We start from the raw sequence: 20,109 nt of genomic DNA, 5'->3' as shown, positions 1-20,109 counted from the left end.
AGGCAAATGCCTTAACCACTAAGCCATCCCTCAAGCCCAGGACTCAGGGTTTTAATATAATGAGAGATATCTACAGGGCTTAAGAAATTCTGCATGTTTTACCCAAACCCATACAGGTACCAGGAGGCATAGCATGACATTTCTGTGTAAGAACTTCATGTGTAGAGTGCAGGAAGTGAACATTTTGACACAATAAAACTACTATATTATATTAAATATTCTAAAGTTTCTATTAAAATAGGCAATATTAATATTGCAGCACCATGTTATGAAATAAATTTGTGAGATAAAATTATGTCATTTCAAATAATGATTTGCTAAAACATAATAAGTTTTCTGTGTCAGCTAGTTGTTCATTTTTAATAACTGTTGATTTAATTTTTTAATTATTAAAAGGGCAGAAGAGGAAATGAAATTTCAGATGTTATCTCTGTTATTAAAAGAAATTTGGAGTAGCATTACTCTGAATGACAGATTATTAAATAATACCTTTATCTTATTTCTAACTCTTTTATCTTCAGTATCTTTCAGTCATAAAGAATAAATGTTGGAGATAAGAGTAAAATTTTATAAATACTGTAGTTTGGCTAATAGCATCATGCCGTATAGCAAATACCTCCAAATTGAAATATGCCCTCATGAAGTAAGGAGGGAGGGCATTCTGGAGATCAAGATTGGCAGAGCTAAATTTGAAAAGGTCACAGAATCACTTCCCACAGTTATAATTTGTGGTCATAGTTGTGTAGCAATTTTCTTTGAGTTGAAACATTCCTTTCCAAGGAGAGAATGGGGCTTTAGGAGACTGAGAAAGCCAGTAAATCTTGGGAAAAGGTTGCAAGATTATTCCTTAAGGTTATAAAGATTAAGCAAGTACTTGAGAAGACTGTCTCTGACCAGTCAAGCTGCCTTCCAGAGGTGTAGTGAGCCACAGAGATAAGGCTTCCAAGATTTCCATCTGCGCTGGACTGGGCTTTTCTCTTATTCTGTTGCCTTCGATTCATCCATGCTTCTGTAAGCAACCTCTCACCTTGCTTGATGAGTAAACCCAATAAACTCATGGTTTCACTGTTGCAGTCAGCTTTACAGTGCTGGAAAAATATCCCACCAGACATAGCTAATGGAAAGGAAGGACTTTATTTCAACCTTACAAAATCCAGAGGAATGCCATTACTGGTGGGAAAAGCTGACTTCCTTTCACTGTAAAGCAGAGAGCTACCATTGACATCAAGGCATCATGAATCTGCCAGAGCTCCAATACTGTTCAGAACACACCTAGGAGACCTGGACTCAGATCCCTCCCCAAACACACGTTAGGGCTGGACTCCAAATCCATGCTCAGTGACACAAACACTCTAGCATGGATCTGTCTGCAATGGGTTGAAGTTAAAACCGAATTTAACAAAACTCCTGAGCCCATAATGCCATACAGTTCAATTATTGCATTTACATGACCACATTCACCAAAACTAGTTTTGGGGCAACCCTACTTTGAACTGTCACCAGGATGAAGTTATAAATTCAAGTTTTCCTGGATGGGGGTACATTTCCCCTGAAGCTTGACACCCAACACAACACTTTATGTTGAACTCTATTGAGTTCTGCTTCATATATACTTACCAAAATATATCCCTATCAAAGTAAAAGTTCATAAGCAAACTTATATCTCCTCACTGGTGTATCTCCAGTCTTCGTTACGTGAATGCATTGAGGTATTTTATTGCAAGGAAGATGATTTATACAAGGCATCAAGATGAGAATCTATCTGCAAGGCCTTTTATTAAGTAAAAGTTTTAAAACTGGACTTTTAACAGAATGAACTTCATGTCAATGGACAAGAAAGGTACTAATGATTTTTTTTTAAATTTAATTTATTAGTTTTCTTTTCAGCAAATACAGGCAGTTTGGTACCATTGTTTAGGCTCATCCATGATCTACCGCCTCCCATTGGACCCTCCTCGTTGATGTAAATGGGTCGTGCATTGTGGAGTTAGCCCACAGTTATTGGTACGATAAATGTCTGTACATATCATGACCCAACATGTGACTCTGACATTCTTTCCGCCCCCTCTTCCGCAAAATATCCCTGAGCCATGTTGGGTTCATTTTTGGTCTGACTCAGTGCTCAGGTGTTGGGGGCCTCTGAGGCTCTGGCTCTCTGATTTGGTAGGAGTTGATTTTTCTCTGTGTTGGTCTCCTTCCACTTTGTGCTGGTATCTGGTTCATCAGGAAAACATCACCCTTGCTTGTTTCTTCAATTGTCCTTAGTTTCAGTCAGGCCCCTTTTGAGGTATGATGGGGCAGCACTCTCCTTAGGATCTGCATCTATCTGAAAAAGAGAAGCAGATTCTCCAACGGAGAGTAAGTTAGCACCGGGAAAATTGAGATAAAAATTACTTTTTTGATAGAGAGTTTGATAGGTGTAGGCCCTCTTGTAGCCAATGATTGATGGTAGCTTGATATTGGAGAGTGGGCTTATGTTTGGGTATTGTTCTGACTTGTTTCCCAGTTCCAGCTATGGGTCTCCTACCACTGAGGGGATCAGTTAGCCAAATCAAAGGCAGTTGGTTCCCCACCATGGCTGTGTGCCACTATTGCACTTGTTTGGGCATCACATCAGGTTATTTATTGCTAATTAGGTTAGACAATGAGTTGCTTGGACAGATACTGGTCATTTCCCCCAGTCACCCATGTTGCACCTTCTGACACTAGATACGCAGACTGTCTGGGGACTGACTCTCTCCTGGCTTCCAGCCATGCCATTCCATTTTACTCGTCAGCTGCGTATGGAGTCTTCAGCAATAGGGTCTTACCACTGGCCTTTTGTGGGTCATCAAGTACTCTGACAGAAGTCTGTCATTGTTTTGGGAAACCTTGTAGGTTTCTCTGATCAAAAGCTCATTGTAGATGGTAGCCCCAAGCTGGAAGTGGGGGTTACAGGTCAGTGCCCACTATGAAATTGAGGAAAAACATAACTAATATACAAGAGTTAGAGAAGAGAGAGAGAGAGAGAGAGAGAGAGAGAGAGGAGAGGGGGAGAGGGAGGGAAGGAAGATGTAGAAGATTTAGGTTAGTTTTGATCTTACACTCTCTAGTGTCTTGTGGTTCAGGTGTTTCCTGTAAGGGTCTAGTGAAGGTTCAGCCATTTGGTCTGTCTTTTAGGAAGTAGAATTTTATGGTACCTTTGCCATTTGGGTGCAGATTACTGTTTTCCACCCTTCGATGCCTTCCCCCCTCTCCCCATCCATCCCATTGTCTAGACCATGAGGTGCTTGTTGGGTATGTAAGGTATCTTGGGTAGATTTAGGTTAGGTGCTGTAGATGAGTGAGACTATGTGTTGTTTATTTTTCTGTGATTGGGTAAGTTCACTGAGAATGATCTGTTCCAGGTTCAACCATTTTTCCTCAAATTTCTTTGTGTCATTTTTTCTTACTGCTGTATAGAATTCCATTGTGTAGATATACCACATCTTTGTTATCCATTCTTCTAATGATGGGCATCTGGGTTGATTCCAGCTTTTAGCTATTGTGAATTGAGCCGCTACAATCATAATTCAGCAAATCTCTCTGGCCTGTGGTTTGAAGGTTTTACGGTAGATGCCCAGTAAGGGTATAACTGGGTCTGTTGTTATTTCTATAGTCAGCTTTTTCAGGAGTCTCCATATTGCTTTCCAAAGTGGTTGTACCATCCTACATTGTCACCAACAGTGAATGAGTGTTTCTGCTTCTCCACATCCACGCCAGCATTTATTTTCATTTGATTTTTTGATGTTGGCTATCCTTATTGGGTAAGGTGGAATCTCATGGTTGTTTTAATTTGCATTTCTCTGATGATTAAAGATGATGAACATTTTCTTAAGTGTGTTTTTGCCATTTGTATATCTTCCTCTTTGAATTGCCTGTTCGACTCTGCGACCCATTTTGTGAGTGAGGTATTTTTCTTCTTATTGTTTAGACTTTTGAGTTCTTTGTAGAATATAGAGATTAGGCCTCTCAGTTGGATAACCCGCAAATATTTTCTCCCATTCTGTGAGTATTCTATTGGCTTTGCTTATTATATGCTTGTCTGTAAAGAAACTCTTCAGCTTCATATGATCCCATTGGTTGAGTGACTCTTGAAGAACTTGAGCCACTGGGGTTTTGTTCAGGAAGTCTTTTTCCATTCCTATATCATGGAAAGTACTTCCTAAATTTTCTTCCAGTAGTATTCGAGTTTCTGGTCTTATGTTGAGGTCTTTGGTCCATTTGGATTTGAGTGTAGTGCATGGTGAAATGTGTGGATCAAGTTTTAGTTTCCTGCATGTGGTTATCCAATTTGTTCAGCACCATTTGTTGAACATGCTATCTTTTTTCCAGCCTATATTGTTCAGGCCTTGGTCGAATATCAATTAGCTATAGTTGCTTGACCCAAAATCTGGGTCCTCAAGTCTATTCCATTGGTCTGTAGTCCTGTTTTTATGCCAGTACCATGCTGTTTTTATTATTATGGCTTTGTAGTATAGCTTTAGATCAGGTATTGTGATGCCACCAGAGGTATTTCTTTTGCTGAGGATATGTTTGGATATGCGAGGCCTTAGTTCTGGAAGTCCTAGCTCAAGCAATAAGACCGGAGAAGGAAATAAAAGGGATACAATTTGGAAAGGAAGAAATTAAGTTAGCTCTATTCGCTGATGACATGATTGTATATGTAAGAGACCTGAGAGACTCCATCCAAAACTCCTGAAGGTGATTAACTCCTATAGCAAAGTAGCATGATACAAAATCTATGCACAAAAATCGGTAACATTTCTGTATGCCAATGATAAAGATACAAGAAAAGAAATAAAGGACATAGTCCCATTTTCAATAGCAACAACAACAACAAAAAAATACCTTGGAATAATGTTAACCAAGGAAGTAAAAGATCTATACAACGAAAATATAAAAACGGTCAAAAAAGAAATTGAGGAGGACTTGAGAATATGGAAAGAACTCCCATGCTCCTGGATAGGCAGAATTAACATTGTGAAGATGACAATCCTACCAAAGGCAATATATAGATTTAGCACAATTCCATTTAAAATCCCTACAGTGTTCTTCACAGAGTACTAATTAATTTTATGGCCAAATTATTTTCTAAGACTTAATTACTCTGGATTCCATACCAACTTGCAAAAAAATAAAACTAACAAAGCTGCAGGGAGTGCTAGTGTGCTCACATTAAATATTCTTGAGCTTGTAATAACCTACACTTTATTTTGATAGTGGTATAGCAGTCTGGAACTTATGAAAGTAAAAAAAAAAAATTGACAGAATAGTTTACACAGGAAAAGCTTATTGAAATCAATTGATAAAAGAGCACACATAACATAAAAGCAAGTTCAACATAGGAGACTATTCAAGGGAGAAATAATGACAGATGTTAAGCCCCATCTGGGTAAAATATAATGTTTAGCTCTATTTGTAGCTTGATGGTTTTTCTAGGCTGATACTAGGTTCTCGTTTCTGGGAGAGCCCTTAGCCATACTGTGGGACACCGGTGGGGAACAGGTTCACTAACATATCATGGGTTAACAATAACAGTTTAAGCAGGTGGGGATGGGGAGTTGATGGTCTTCTGAGCACACAGTCTCAGGATGCTTAGAGGAGAGGCATGAGTCTTTAGACTGTGTGAAAACTTAAGGGAATTCAAGGTCTTTTAGAGGGAGTTTAGGACCCAGTAGGCCAAGAGACCTTCTCCTTTAGTGGGCTATAATATTCCCTTGCTCACTCACCTCTTTGTTCTTTTTTTTTCTTTTTTTAATTTGGTTGCGAAAGACATAGAGAGAAAGACGGATAGAGGGAGAGAGAGAGAATGGGCATGCCAGGTCTTCCAGCCACTGCAAATGAACTCCAGACGCATGCGCCCCCTTGTGCATCTGGCTAACTTGGGACCTGGGGAACCGAGCCTTGAACCCGGATCCTTAGGCTTCACAGGCAAGCACTTAACTGCTAAGCCATCTCTCCAGCCCTCACTCACCTGTTTGAATCCTTGAAGGTGTCCATGTGACTATGATGTTGTCATTGGATCTTACAAACAATAATTATTGGAAAAACTCTTCATGTTTATCATAAAAGAGTTCTTTGGGAATGTTCCACTGACAAAACTTAATGATATGTCATATAAGATTCAGAATATTTAGAGCAATTATATTGTTTATTACAGAGCCACTATTTTAGGGACCATTCTAAGCAAGAGGGAATAAAATGATAACTGACAACATGGCTACATTCAGAAAATGCATACTTTGTTTTCAGAGACTCCATATGGAAGCTCTACATACACATTTGTACTTCTTACATGACACAGCACCTCTATGTTGCCCCTAAACCACTGATATTATGTCTACATGTAGAGAAGGTATCTTTGAAATTAGAAAATTACCATTCTCAGCAGTCACTGTATCTGTCAAGGGCTGCCTTAATCACTAACTAAATTTGGCCCCTGGTTTGAAGATTATGTTTTACTGAACATTACTCACAAACTAAATTGTAAACTTAACTTCCAAGATTTGATAAAACATAGCAAAAGGGTGCTGGAGAGATGCCTTGGTGTTAAAGGTGCATACTTTAAAAGCCTGACTGTCTGGGTTCAATTCTCCAGTACACACATAAAGCCAGATGTGCAAAGTGGTACACGTATGTGTCGTGAGTTCATTTTCAGTGGCAGGAGGCTCTGGTGCCCATACCCATTTATTCTCTCTCCTACCCTCTCTCTGTCTCTCTCAAGTAAATAAATTATATGTTTTAAAAGCAAAGCTAGAATAAACAAACAGAAAGTACTGAATAATTAGTTTGAAAATGTACAAACGTGCATATAAAAAGAATTAAAGAAGCAAGCCAAGCCTCCACTTTCCACTCCCGTTACTGCTCCTGAGGTCGCAATTGACATCAAAGCCTTCATTATTCAAAGGCCTATTCCCTGTCATCCTTAATGTTAGCTAAAACTTCAGATCCTCTGGATTCGTTGCCTAGTGACATTTAATTACCCAACCTTCACTCTGACAGACAGAGAGAGGCAGAGACAGAGAGAACTGATGAAGTAAGGTGGGGATTATGTGTGTTTTCCTTATATTATTTTCAACTATTAATATACTGAAAATGTTAGTCAAGTAGTTGGTAAAATAGAAAAGCAAACAGTTACTAGAAATTTCAATTTTCATAAAATCCTAAAAGTCTTCGTTTATTAATGTCAGCATCATTGAGTATATTGAAATGATAAATTGAGTATATTGAAATGATAAATTGAGATTTTCATAAAATTTTCATAAAATCCTAAAAGTCTTCGTTTATTAATGTCAGCATCATTGAGTATATTGAAATGATAAATTGAGTATATTGAAATGATAAATTGAGATGATAAATTCAGGAGAATAGAACTTAACATATCCTAATAAAATTATACACATTTCCTACATATTAATTAATTTTATTTTGGTCTAGTGGAGAAACAAGACTATTTTGGGAAAAAATAAAACAACCTGAGTGTAATGATAAAGAGAAAAATAAAAAGTAAACCAAGAAATGACCCACATCATGGTATGAAATATAACAGATGGTACTTATTTTTGGAATGAGAGAAAAAAGATTTGCCATTTTCACATACATTTCTGGTTCATATTAACATGTAAAACATCAAAAATGTATGCTATACCTGTGCCCTCACAGAAAGATAGTTCATGTAATAAATTTGTTATCACTTGAGTTTTCTTTTTGGTTTGTTAATTACACACTGCATAGATCTACCCTTAAAAAATAATAAAGAGATGTTTAAAATTTGCTACATTTGGAAATGTTCTTTTGGAATCATTTCAAATACTACATATGGAGGACTACAAAGCATAGTATAAAATGTCTTTTGTTGGGTACTTGCTAAATGCCTTGGTGAAAATATCACCAAGATCCAGCCTTCCCATGGTAAATAGAAATTCTGTTCTTTTCCTTGATTTTACCCATATTTCATAGCAGCTGGACTTGCTTGTGAATTAGCTGTTATGATGAATAATATTAAAATGACAGAGTGAGTAGTAAATATCAACATATTATTTTAAGTCATTTAATACTGCATTTTTTGGTTTATTTCTTCATTAGTTTGCACATATGAAAAATAAAATAAAATTATCCAAATCTGTTTTAAGGAAAAAAGAAAAAAATATATTATTCCAGGCTTGTGTCTTGAAAATAGTTTCAGAAAAGCCAGAATCCCTCTGTGTTCCCTTCTGGGAACTTACTCTTTTTAGTTATAGTAAGATTTCAAGCAGAGTTACTCTGTTGAAAATGGAAAAGTCTAGTGTTTTCAGTTCATTCCCAGCAAAGTTAAAAACACAATGTTCAAAATAAAATCCAGAACTATATAAATTTGTTTTAAGTATTGATATTCTGCATGAAAGAATAGATAAGCTAATTGCTAATCTATTATTTTATTAGATTATTAAAATTTTGTAAAACAAATTATAAATTAAATAATACTGAATGTCATGTAACAAATGTATGTACACAGTTAAAAATATTTTGTGAAAATGAATAAAAATTTGTACAATAAAATCAACCTTAAAACAACATGGAAAAGTAAACAGGGACAGAAGCAAAGTATGGAAACCAGGCATAGGGTATCATGTATGCAGCACATTGGATTGGTTCAGTGGAGTGCAGAGAGTAGCTTCAGCGGAAAATAAATCCTGAATATGGCCCAAGAGATAACTCATAACTCAAGAGATAGAGAGTGGCAGGGGCATCGGAGGCACAAGGTCAGCCATAGCTAGAAATTCATTTTGTGGGTAAACTGAGGTATGTTGTTTCTCACAAGAAACTAACTAAGAAAGCAAGATATACAATAGTATAGACAGCATGTGATAGTTTAAATCACTGTGCTACCTGAACTCCATTAGATCTCTGTTTTACTTTGAAGCTTAAGTCTCCCCCAAAATTATAGTTCCAGACAGTAATTGTTCGGTCCTCAATATGTCATGACAGAAGTGTTGAGCCTTCAAAGGGTGTGTTCAGTGTGCTTAGGGGACATGGCTTTCAAGGAGCAAGGACTCCACCCCTCCCCCCATCTCTCTCCCATGATGGGAATGGCGATGCTTTCTAAGTGTTTTCACCACATGTTGCCTCTAACAAATGATTAGGAAATTAAACTTCAATGCAATGAGCCAAAATAACCATTTTTTGACTTGTAGGCTTATTATTTTAGTTATTAACTATAATAATGGAAATTTGGCTAACATGTTGCTTAGCAATTAAAAATTGATATCAGGGGACTGGGGAAATGGCTTAGCGGTTACAGCATTTGCCTGAGAAGCCTAAAGACATGGTTTCAGTACCCCAGGACACACGTAAGCCAGATGCACATGTGTCTGGAGTTCATATGCAATGGCTAGAGGGCCTGGCATGCCCATTCTCTCTTTCTGTCTGTCTGTCTCTTTCTCTCACAAATAAACAAATAAAATATTTTTAAAAATGACATTAGGACTGGAAAGATGACTTAGCAGTTAAAGTACTTGTCTGTGAAGCCTAAGGATACATGTTTGGCTCCTCAGGACCCACATAAGCCAGATGTACCAGATGGTGCATGTGTCTGGCATTCAATTGCAGTGGCTACAAGTTCTGGCCTGCCAGTTCTCTCTTTTTCTCTCTCTCTCTCTTGCTCTCTCTCTCATAAAATAAATAAAATTTAAAAAGTTTAAACATTGATATCCTTTTAAATATGAAGGTCAGTTTTCTATCTTTCAAAAAGTTGCCAAGTACCAAACCATCATATATACAACATATATACAACATAATAAGAGGAAGAAAAACATACTGGCTTTAACTATGTAGCACATTGAATTGGTTCAGTGGGGTGCAAAGAGTAGCTCCAATGGAAAATAAATCCTGACTATGGCCCAAATACCATATGCTTCAAAGAGGTAGATAGGGTATATGATATCTATAAAACTCATGTATTATTACATGAAAGTCCATATAGGTGAAAGGAAGTCAAATACATAGTTATTCATTGTATGAAAAGTTATATATAGCTGTGATCAATACATTTCAATTAATACATACTTAAATCTGTGAAATTTCACTGTTTGAATGGATTGCAACACTCTATTAAATGATCATAGAATTACTTTTCATTTTCTAAAATATATTTCTGCCAGAATATAATATTACCTAATTTCAAAATAAGAAATAACTATGATTGTATTCCTTTATACTTTGCAGAAAGAGAAAGTTATCTGACAGCATAAATATTTCCAGCTTAATTAGACTTTCTCTTCCATTGATGCAGTGGACCTAATATAACCCTGAGAGCAAAATTCAATAATAATAGCTAAAGCTTCCCTAATAACTCAGCTGGCAAACAGCTCAAGAATTCACTGTGAACTTAATATAACAAAACAAAGTAAGGTTTAACAAATGCTACATTTTGAATATGAATGCTTCTCTCAAAAGCTTGTGTATCAAAGATTCAGTGCTCAGATGTGTGTGCTATTTTGAGATGCCATGGAAGCCTTGGGATTTCTGGACCAGCTAGAGACAGTAAGTTACTTAGGTGTGTCTTCCAGCTAGCTCTGCCTTCTCTATCTCTCTGCTTCCTATCAGTAACACAAGAATTTTCTCTTCTGCCATGCACTTTCCTGCCATGAAGGTCTGTAATATCTCTCTTTAAGTAATATTTCTATTTAATTTGCATTTTGGGGGCATTGAGTGATTTTGGTGAAAGTTAGCTGATATAATGACTATTTTTAATTGGATAAGTAGAATTTTACTTGAAAATATTACACACTACATCATACAACTAGAGAAGAAGAGGCATATATATATATATATATATATATATATATATATATATATACACACTAAACTGGGAAGTCTGTTCACAATTGAGAGTCATATTCTTCATTCAACATTCTCACAGGATTCACGTTTCTCAGAATTCCCTACCTGACATCATTGCTATGAACTACTGATGAAATTTAATCTTCTTAGCTGACTAGATGGGCAAGGTACAAATATGAGACTACATCTTGGCAAGGAACTCAATTCACTATCAGAAGCTTTGACTTGTGTAGGAGTCTTTCATTTTTACACCAGGAGAATCCCCTGAAGAGAAGAGTCATATATGGGGATGGGTATTGACTTTTACTTATCTTTCTTTCTGCTAGGACTTTTCTGGTCTCATAAACAAGAATCAGGATAATGGGCTTCCCTTTCTGACTAAAGTACTTATGTGGGTTCCTGTATGTTTTTAATATAGCCAGATAGATAGAATTGTGAAACAAAACCTCCTGAGACAATATCTATACAGAGAGAAGTCATTTTCATAGGAAAAAAAAATCAACCATGCAGGTTTGAAAATTTTAACAATTGCATAATTGATGTAATCCTGGAATAAACAGGAAGAGATAGACTATTTGTCTTATCTGAGAAATGTTGTTTATGCTTATTTCTGGTAAAGCATACTGCCCAACACTGAATTCGCTAATAATAGAATACCTCTCCCTGCTTTGTCCCTGTGTAAAGAAAATTAAAAATAAATGTACCCAGTCTATCTGTCTAATGTCTATTTGTGCATCATCTGTAGATCTCCTATCTACTTACAAATGCTAGAAAGATTTATTCATCTCTTTATAAATATATTAATATTTCATTGCATTAATTGCAATGTAAGTACACTATAAAATTCCATTGCCTTATCAAAGGAGATTTTAATTTCTCAATTTGATCAATATGAAAATACCCCTGCATTTATACAACAAGCCCTCCTGAAGATTTCTGTATTCACTTTTCTTAAGTAAAAAACTTTCAATGCTGTTTGAAAAATCTGAAAAATGTCCAGTTAGATATCACATCAGCATACTTGCTGGTTCCTCTATGAAAGTTGTTTAATGGTACTCAGAGAATGACATTAAGATTCCTATTCTATGAGATAATTCCTGGGACTGGCTTTGCTGTGCATGCTTTTCAGTATGGTGTTGTTGAGGGCTGCACGGCCTACTTCCTCATACATTTCTATTCTGACCATTATGCAGGATTGTCTAAAAACTTCACATGGCCAGTGTATTGTAGTGAGATAACTGGCGATCTGTTGAAGGACAAGCTTCATGTGCAAGAACAGTATGTCCACCAGTTGACAATGGACATGGAATGCATAGTGGAAGGTGTCAAAGTTGTTCTGCTGGATGCCATTGACTGTCCAGGTGCTGCCGTGATCCTTTTCCGTCTTCCCAGTGGTGCCGTCATGTTGCGTACCAGTGACTTCCGAGCAGACCCCAGCATGGAACATCCTCTTCTAGCAGGCCAGAAAGTCCACACGCTCTACATGGACACCACATATTGCAGCCCAGAATATACCTTTCCATCTCAGCAAGAGGTTATCCAGTTTGCCATCAACACTGCCTTTGAGGCCGCAACTCTAAACCCACACGCTCTTGTTTTCTGTGGCACCTATTGTATTGGAAAAGAGAAAGTCTTCCTAGCCATAGCTGATGTTTTTGGCTCAAAAGTTGGCATGTCCTAAGAACAATATAAAACATCACAGTACCTGCTGAGGTAATACCAGTAATTAATTCCTTTGTCACTACAGACTTGTGCAATACTGTGGTTCACCTTCTTCCAATGATGCAGATTAATTTTAAGGGCTTACAAAGTCATTTGCAGAAGTGTGGTGGGAAATACAATCAGAACATTGTTTTTTGACACACGGGATGGAGGCACCTGAACAAGTTAACTAGTATGGCAGATGTTACTCCCAGGACTGAAGGAAGCATTTCAATATATGGGGTTCCTTACAGTGAACACTGCAGCTACCTGGAGATGAAACACTTTTTCCACTGGCTGAAGCCCCAGAATATCATCCCTGTTGTACACTTTGGCACACTGAAATCTAAGAGCACAATGGAGCGACACTTCAAAGAGTGGAGACTGGAAGCTGCCTACTGATAATGACACAGAGGAATCAGTACTCCTTCAGTACCATGGAGGTGGCTTGTTCCTATGGAAATCCATAGTGATATGAAACTTATTTGACATGAGCAATTTCATGGAGATCACATAATGTTTCATTTGCTTGAATAATATATTTGTGGTACCATATTCTTCTTAGCATCGTGGAATATATCTGAAAATGGGTCTCCCTCAATTCCTTAACTTCTTAATCCTTTGTTCCTTGGAGGCAATTGCATTCTATATGAAGCTTTAGGAAAGGGAAAAGGTTGAGGGTCCAAAAGAATTCAAGATAATTGGATCAACTCTATTGAAAGCATCATATATATAATTTTGTAACTTTAAAAATTATGAAGATAGGCATGATAGCACATGGGTCATATGGTAGATCAATCTTTATCTCTTTTAGGAACCTCCACACTGATTTCCACAATGGCTGGACCAGATTGCATTCCCACCAACAGTCTAGAAGGGTTTCTCTTTTTCCACATCCCTGCCAACATTTATGATCATTTGTTTTCATGATGGTAGCCAATCTGACAGGAGTGAGATGGAATCTCAATGTAGTTCTAATCTGCATTTCCCTGATGACTAGTGACCTAGAACATTTTTTTAGATGCTTATGTGCCATTTATATTTCTTCCTTTGAGAATGCTCTATTTAGCTCCATAGCCCATTTTTTGATTGGCTTATTTGGTTCCTTATTATTTAACTTTTTGAGTTCTTTGTATATCCTAGATATTAATCCTCTATCAGATGCATAGCTGGAGAAGATTTTTTTCCCCCATTTTGTAGGTTGCCTCTTTGCTTTATTCACTATGCCCTTTGCAGTGCAAAATCTTTGCAATTTCATGAGGTCCCAGTGATTAATTTGTGGTTTTATTGCCTGAGCAATTGGGGTTGTATTCAGAAAGTCTTTGCCAAGACCAATATGTTGAAGGCTTTTCCCTACTTTTTCCTCTAGCAGTTTCAGAGTTTCAGGTCTGATGTTCAGGTCTTTAATCCATTTGGACTTAATTCTTGTGCATGGAGAGAGAGAAGAATCTATTTTCATCCTTCTACAGATATATATCCAGTTTTCCCAACACCATTTGCTGAGGAGGCTGTCTTTTCTCCAATGAGTACTTTTGGCATTTTTATCGAATATCATTTGGCTATAGTAACCTGGACTTACATCTGGATCTTCTATTCTGTTCCATTGATCTACATGTCTGTTTTTGTGCCAGTACCATGCTGTTTTTGCTTTCAATTTTTGCCTATTCTACAATGGAAGTGTGAGTCAATAAAAAAACAAAAACAAAAACATACTCTTATACTCTTTCAGAAATTCATTTTTATCACTGTAAGTCGAATGCTTCAATTTAACATAGTTACATATTTAAATATTTGATTTTTATTTCTTTGTGTATTTTTGGATGGTGGGTGTATGTATAGGTATGATGTATGTACTATGTCATGCATATTGAGGTCAGTGGACAACATCAAGCTGTTTTCTTCCACCTTTCACTTGGTTTGAAACAGGGAATGTCTTGCTATTTGCTGCCATAAACACCAACAAAACTATTCCATGGGTTTCAGAATTCTCCTAACTCCATTTTCCATTGCAGTAGGTGTTTTGGCATCACAAAATGAATGTGCTACCTGTGACAGGCCTTACTGGATCTGTAGATCTCAATACCTGTCCTCATGCTTGCATATAGGTCTTTAACATCTCTCTCAAAGCCCTGATTGCTATTTTTACACTCTTTGTATATTTTTTTATGATTTCATGCACTGATTTTTTTTTTTAACAATGAAATACTTCATGATGTGTGGAAGCTGCACAGATTAAAATACACAGAATTAATTTACTTTGGAATGGAAACATTTCTACTTAAGAATATTGTTAAAAAATTAATATTATAATTATATCTTTCCCATCTCAGCACTTATTCAGACAATTTTATTTCTAAGCTATAGAAATATAGTATATTTTCATTCGTGCCCCCGTACATTAATGATCTAAATTTTAATGTGTGTAGAACTAATTATCTTCCTTGTAATACTTCTTAGTTTTCCAATTTATAATAAATATTTGTAGAAAAAAAGCATTCACATCTATCACTTTTTGTGATGTTGTTACCCATTTGGAGGTGCAGTGCCATCCACCTGATACTGTCTTTAGAGATATAATTTTCCTGTATAAAGAACACCATGCAGTGATTTTTTTTTCATTCTAACAATTTTAAAGTTTCATTGAATCCTATCTTAGTGAAAATGTAGTTTATAAGGTGTTACAGTTAGCTTCACATTTTTCTGGCAGAAAGCACTCCAATCAAAAGCCGCCTTTGGGAGGAACAGGTTGATTTTGGCTTATACACTATAGGGGAAGCTCCAGGATAGTCGGAGGAAATGTGGCATAAGAAGAAGTTTGACATCATTTCCTGGGTAGCATAAGGCGGACAAACTCTGCAGGACTGGCAAGGTGAAGTGGAGTATAACACTTATAACAGACTCCCAGTAATCTGCCACTTCCAGGAAGCTCCAATAACTAAATTGTCACCACCTGGGGACCGAGTATTCAGAACATATAAGTTTGTTGGGGACACCTACTCTAACTTCCATATAAGGTTAACAAAATTTCACTTGCTTTTTGACATAAAACGATGTTTCACACATATCTTTCTATAATTCTTTCTTTATCCCTTTTTATTTAGAAATCCTTGTTTAAAACTAAAAACAGACATCTGGAGCTTTCCTGAGGTTACATAAATCCAAGAAGGGAATTCACTGATGAGAAAAATGGTCACTTAGACATGAAAGAAAAATTAGTTGAATATTTCACTAATCCATATTAAATAAAATGTTAATGCCATGCTGGAAAAACATACTGTGACTTCACTTGATATGTTATTCAATAAAAGTTAATTTCAATGACTGTGTTTCTTTCTGAATGTTATTTTACTTTAAATGGATGAATACTATTTGGGAATATCTTCTAGGTAGTGTTATGTGAGGATGTGTATTCACACTCTGCAATGGTTAAATGGGCTAATTAACACATTCATCACTTTGCACAGCACACTTATTTTGGGGGAGAAATATTTCAAGTCTATTCTATTAGATATTTTGAGCATCAATCACATTAAACTAGACCTAGACTTTTATGTGTGAAGCTTATTTAAACTAGCTTCCTTTGACTAATGTTTCTTCTTTTCCTCTTCACTGCTCCTCTCTATCCAAGCTTCACTGATGTGGTGGTTTGATTCTGATGTCCCCCATAAACTTTGGTGTTCTGAATGCTAGATTCCCAGCTGATGGATATTGGGGAATTAATTCCTCCTAGAGGGAGTGTATTGTTCGGGGCGGGCTTATGGGTATTATAGCCAGTGTTTGGCACAGTCTCCTGTTGCTATTGCCTATCTTATGTTGGCCAGGGGGTGATGTTCACCCTCTGCTCATGCCATCAATTTCCCCTGCCATCATGGAGCTTCCCCTCAAGTGCATAAGCCAAAATAAATCTCCTTTTCCCAGAAGCTGCTCTTGGTTGTGTGATTTCTACCAGCAATGCAAACCTGACTGCAACAATTGATAATGATGAAGTCAAGACTTATTATCTTTGAGTTGCATTTTTGGAGATTACACACATAAGAGAGAAGTGTTATTTCTCTTTCTGTTCTAAGATATTTATTTAACTTCTCCTTATGTAGTCCAGATATATTTATATGTTAACAAATAACAAAAAGGTCAGGCTCCATTAAATATATTTTATGCATTAAGCATTATATATATTGTAAGGAAATAATAAACATGAACTTTGTCCAGTGGCCAAAGCAAATTTCTATCTCTGATTAGGCCATATAAGCATTACAATTTTCCTTGCAAGGTCAGACATGTACTATGTATTTTTAAATATTGTTTAGTTTAGGCAAAAGCTGTAACTTTTTTAAAAATTTAATTTATTAGTTTTCTTTTCAGTAAATACAGTCAGTTTGGTACCATTGTTTAGGCTCATCCATGATCTACCCCCTCCCATTGGACCCTCCTTGTTGATATAAATGGGTCATGCATCGTGGAGTTAGCCCACAGTTATTGGTTTGATAAATGTCTCTGCATATCGTGACCCAACATGTGACTCTGACATTCTTTCCGCCCCCTCTTCTGCAAAATTTCCCTGAGCCATGTTGGGTTCATTTTTGGTCTGCTTCAGTGCTGCGGTGTTGGGGGTCTCTGAGTCTCTGGCTCTCTGATTTGGCAGGAGTTGATTTTTCTCTGTGTTGGTCTCCTTCCCCTTTGTGCTGGTATCTGGTTCATCAGGAAAATATCACCCTTGCCTGTTTAGCCAATTGTCCTTAGTTTCAGACGGCCCCATTTGAGGTATGTTAGGGCAGCTTTCTCCTTAGGATTCTCCAAGGGAGAGTAAGTTAGCACCCGGAAAATTGAGATAACACTTAGTTTTTAATAGAGAGTTTGATAGGTATAGGCCCTCTTGTACCCCTTGATTGATGGTAGCTTGATATTGGAGAGTAGGCTTATGTTTGGGTATGGTTCTGACTTGTTTCCCAGCTCCAGCTATGGGTCTAGTACCACTGAGCGGATCAGTTAGCCAAATCAAGAGCAGTTGGTTCCCCACTATGGCTGTGTGCCACTATTGCACTTGTGTGGGCATCGCATCAGGTTATTTGTTGCTAATTAGGTTAGACAATGAGTTGCTTGGACAGATATTGGTCATTTCTTCCAGTCGCCCATGTAGCAACTTCTGGCACTGGACATGCTGACTGTCTGGGGACTGACTCTCTCCTGGCCTCCAGCCATGCCCTATTGCTATAACTCTTTTTTTTTTTTTTTTTTTTTGATTCACTCAAAAGAAAAAGCAATGATGAAAAGTGTAAATTGGAAGTCAATGCAACATTTTAGGTCATAGTTATAATATTACTAAGGTTCTTTGCCATGTTCAAAGAATCTTTATATGAACAACATCTTTGATAATCATTAGGCTCACTAATTTCTACTCCCATCTATGCCTTTTTCAGTTTATTTTGTCAGGATTTTGGTAGGAATAGTTTAAAATTTCTAGGATAAAATTATTCCCTCATCAACTATGGTTTTAAAATCTTTTTTTATGTGTATAAGGTTTTTTTCAAAGGCAATTATCAGTAGGATCTCAAATCTCACATAGAGAAAAGCTTGAAAAATCTGCAATTTAAAGTTGCCCCAAAGGCACTTTTCATAACATGAAAAGCTCAGCTTAAATACTTTGCTTAATCACTGAACAGTTATAATGAATCTAACACTGGCAAAGTGAGAGAATTCTAATTTTCTAGGCATTTATGGACAGCTGAAGTCAAATCTCAGACTCAACTAATTCCATATCCTCTTCTTCCTACTAATTCCCCACCCACATTGTTACATCTTGTGTAAGGTCAAGCCTGGCAAGATAGCCAGAGGGCTGCTGCAAGTACAGCAGGGCCAGATTTGCTTATCAGAACAACTTGGAGCATGGTGCCCCAAATAAATGGAAAGACATAACAATTATGCCAGAACAGAAAGTGTTAGTTTGTTCTTACTGAGGAAGCTCTTGACCTCTATTTTGATAATTATTTTTGAGTTCATGTATTTAATATACTTGACATGCAGTTCTTTGAAGGGTAGAGCAATGTTGTTATTTCAAAATGAATGTTTGCTTGTTGTAAAGACAATTTTCATGACACTGTTCCTATTAAATATGTTTCAGTACCCATTGATATCAAATTTGCTTATTTCTTATTAAAGAATGTACAATGAAAATTTTCAGGTATAATCCTTGTTCATTTAGAGGTTTCAGGTTATATCATAAGTTTTGATATTTTCTTAGCCTTTACCCTGATGCTTCTGATATAATAATAAAAGAGATACTGTGTCTACTTAAAAAGATGCAACCCTAATTTGTATCCCAGATAGACAGAGAAATAATGACAAGTGATGTAATGACAAAAATTAGCCACCGAGAATTCAAAAACAGCCTGCCTTATAGAATGCAGGTGTTCATTTCATTGCAACTTCTTCTGCCAAGTTTGAAATTAAAAGAAACACTTAGAAATATATTGGTTTCCATAAACAGATATCAATGTTAATATCTTTTGTAGATAAGCCTTCTAGTGTTACTTTTAGCTTGTGTTAAATATTCAACTAATTGAAATAACCTGATTTCTGTTATTTATATGAATAAAAGAAATCACTTTTACATAGTCTAAGTTTATAGTATGATTTTTTTTTCCATTCCAAAAGGTGCTCATTTGAAATTTTAAGAGCATTATCAAGAATTATTTTTTTTCTTTCTTGCATGCACATGGATGTGGCATATGCATGAATAAAGAACTGGGCCCTGTGCTTATCTCAATTCATATTTCTGCCAGCAGTGGGAAAAATTCTCAACTTTCCATACATGCTCATTTCAGGTTGCTGGTCAACAGCTGGTAATGTCTAATGTTTAACCTATTGTAAGGTCACTGGTTTTCATATAGTTCACACTAGTATATAGTGTGATATCTATTTGTAAATGGACAGACCAAGCATTAAGCCCTTCTCCTAAACTGTTGTATCTTTTGACTTGAAATTTCAATATTTATGGTAATATACACATATTAATAAGTGAGCATTTTTATCCTTATGTTTATGTTCAATGTGTGTTTCCACTTACATGTGGATTTTTCTAAAAATACATATTATTTACTTTATTGAGATAATATCATTCCTTGCCTTTATAATTTGTCTGATTCATTTAAATAAATTCACTGTGAAAAATTATAATTATATTTTTATTCTTTAATTTTGGTTTCAAAACATATTGAGGCTGGTTGTCGAGGTGCATGCCTTTAATCCTAGCACTTGGGAGGCAGAGGTAGGAACATCACTGTGAGTTCAAGGCCACCCTGAGAGTACATAGTAAATTCCAGGTAGGCCTGGATGGGAGTGAGACCCTTCTTTGAAAAACAAAACAACAAAACAAAGCAAAGAAAAAAAAAAAAAAACATATTGAGGTGTGTAATATACATGAGATTAATTTTATTTTAAAGTGAGACTAAGATAGTTATCCATATTACATATTCCTTACTGTGTCTAAGAAGGAAACTATATGACAAATCTGATTTCCCCTCTTTCTTGAAATGACAGTGTTTATGTGAGTAATGTCAGATTCTCCCT

General features: G+C 36.4%; 1 pseudogene; it reads left to right on the top strand.

Moving 5' to 3' along the window:
- The first annotated feature begins 11,905 nt into the window (after positions 1-11,905).
- LOC101595983 lies at positions 11,906-12,945 on the top strand (annotated as a pseudogene).
- Positions 12,946-20,109: the final 7,164 nt, after the last annotated feature.

The sequence above is a fragment of the Jaculus jaculus genome, chromosome 3, assembly GCF_020740685.1.
Source record: "Jaculus jaculus isolate mJacJac1 chromosome 3, mJacJac1.mat.Y.cur, whole genome shotgun sequence".
In the NCBI taxonomy this organism is placed as follows: domain Eukaryota; kingdom Metazoa; phylum Chordata; class Mammalia; order Rodentia; family Dipodidae; genus Jaculus; species Jaculus jaculus.
This window is presented reverse-complemented; position numbering and strand designations above follow the sequence as displayed.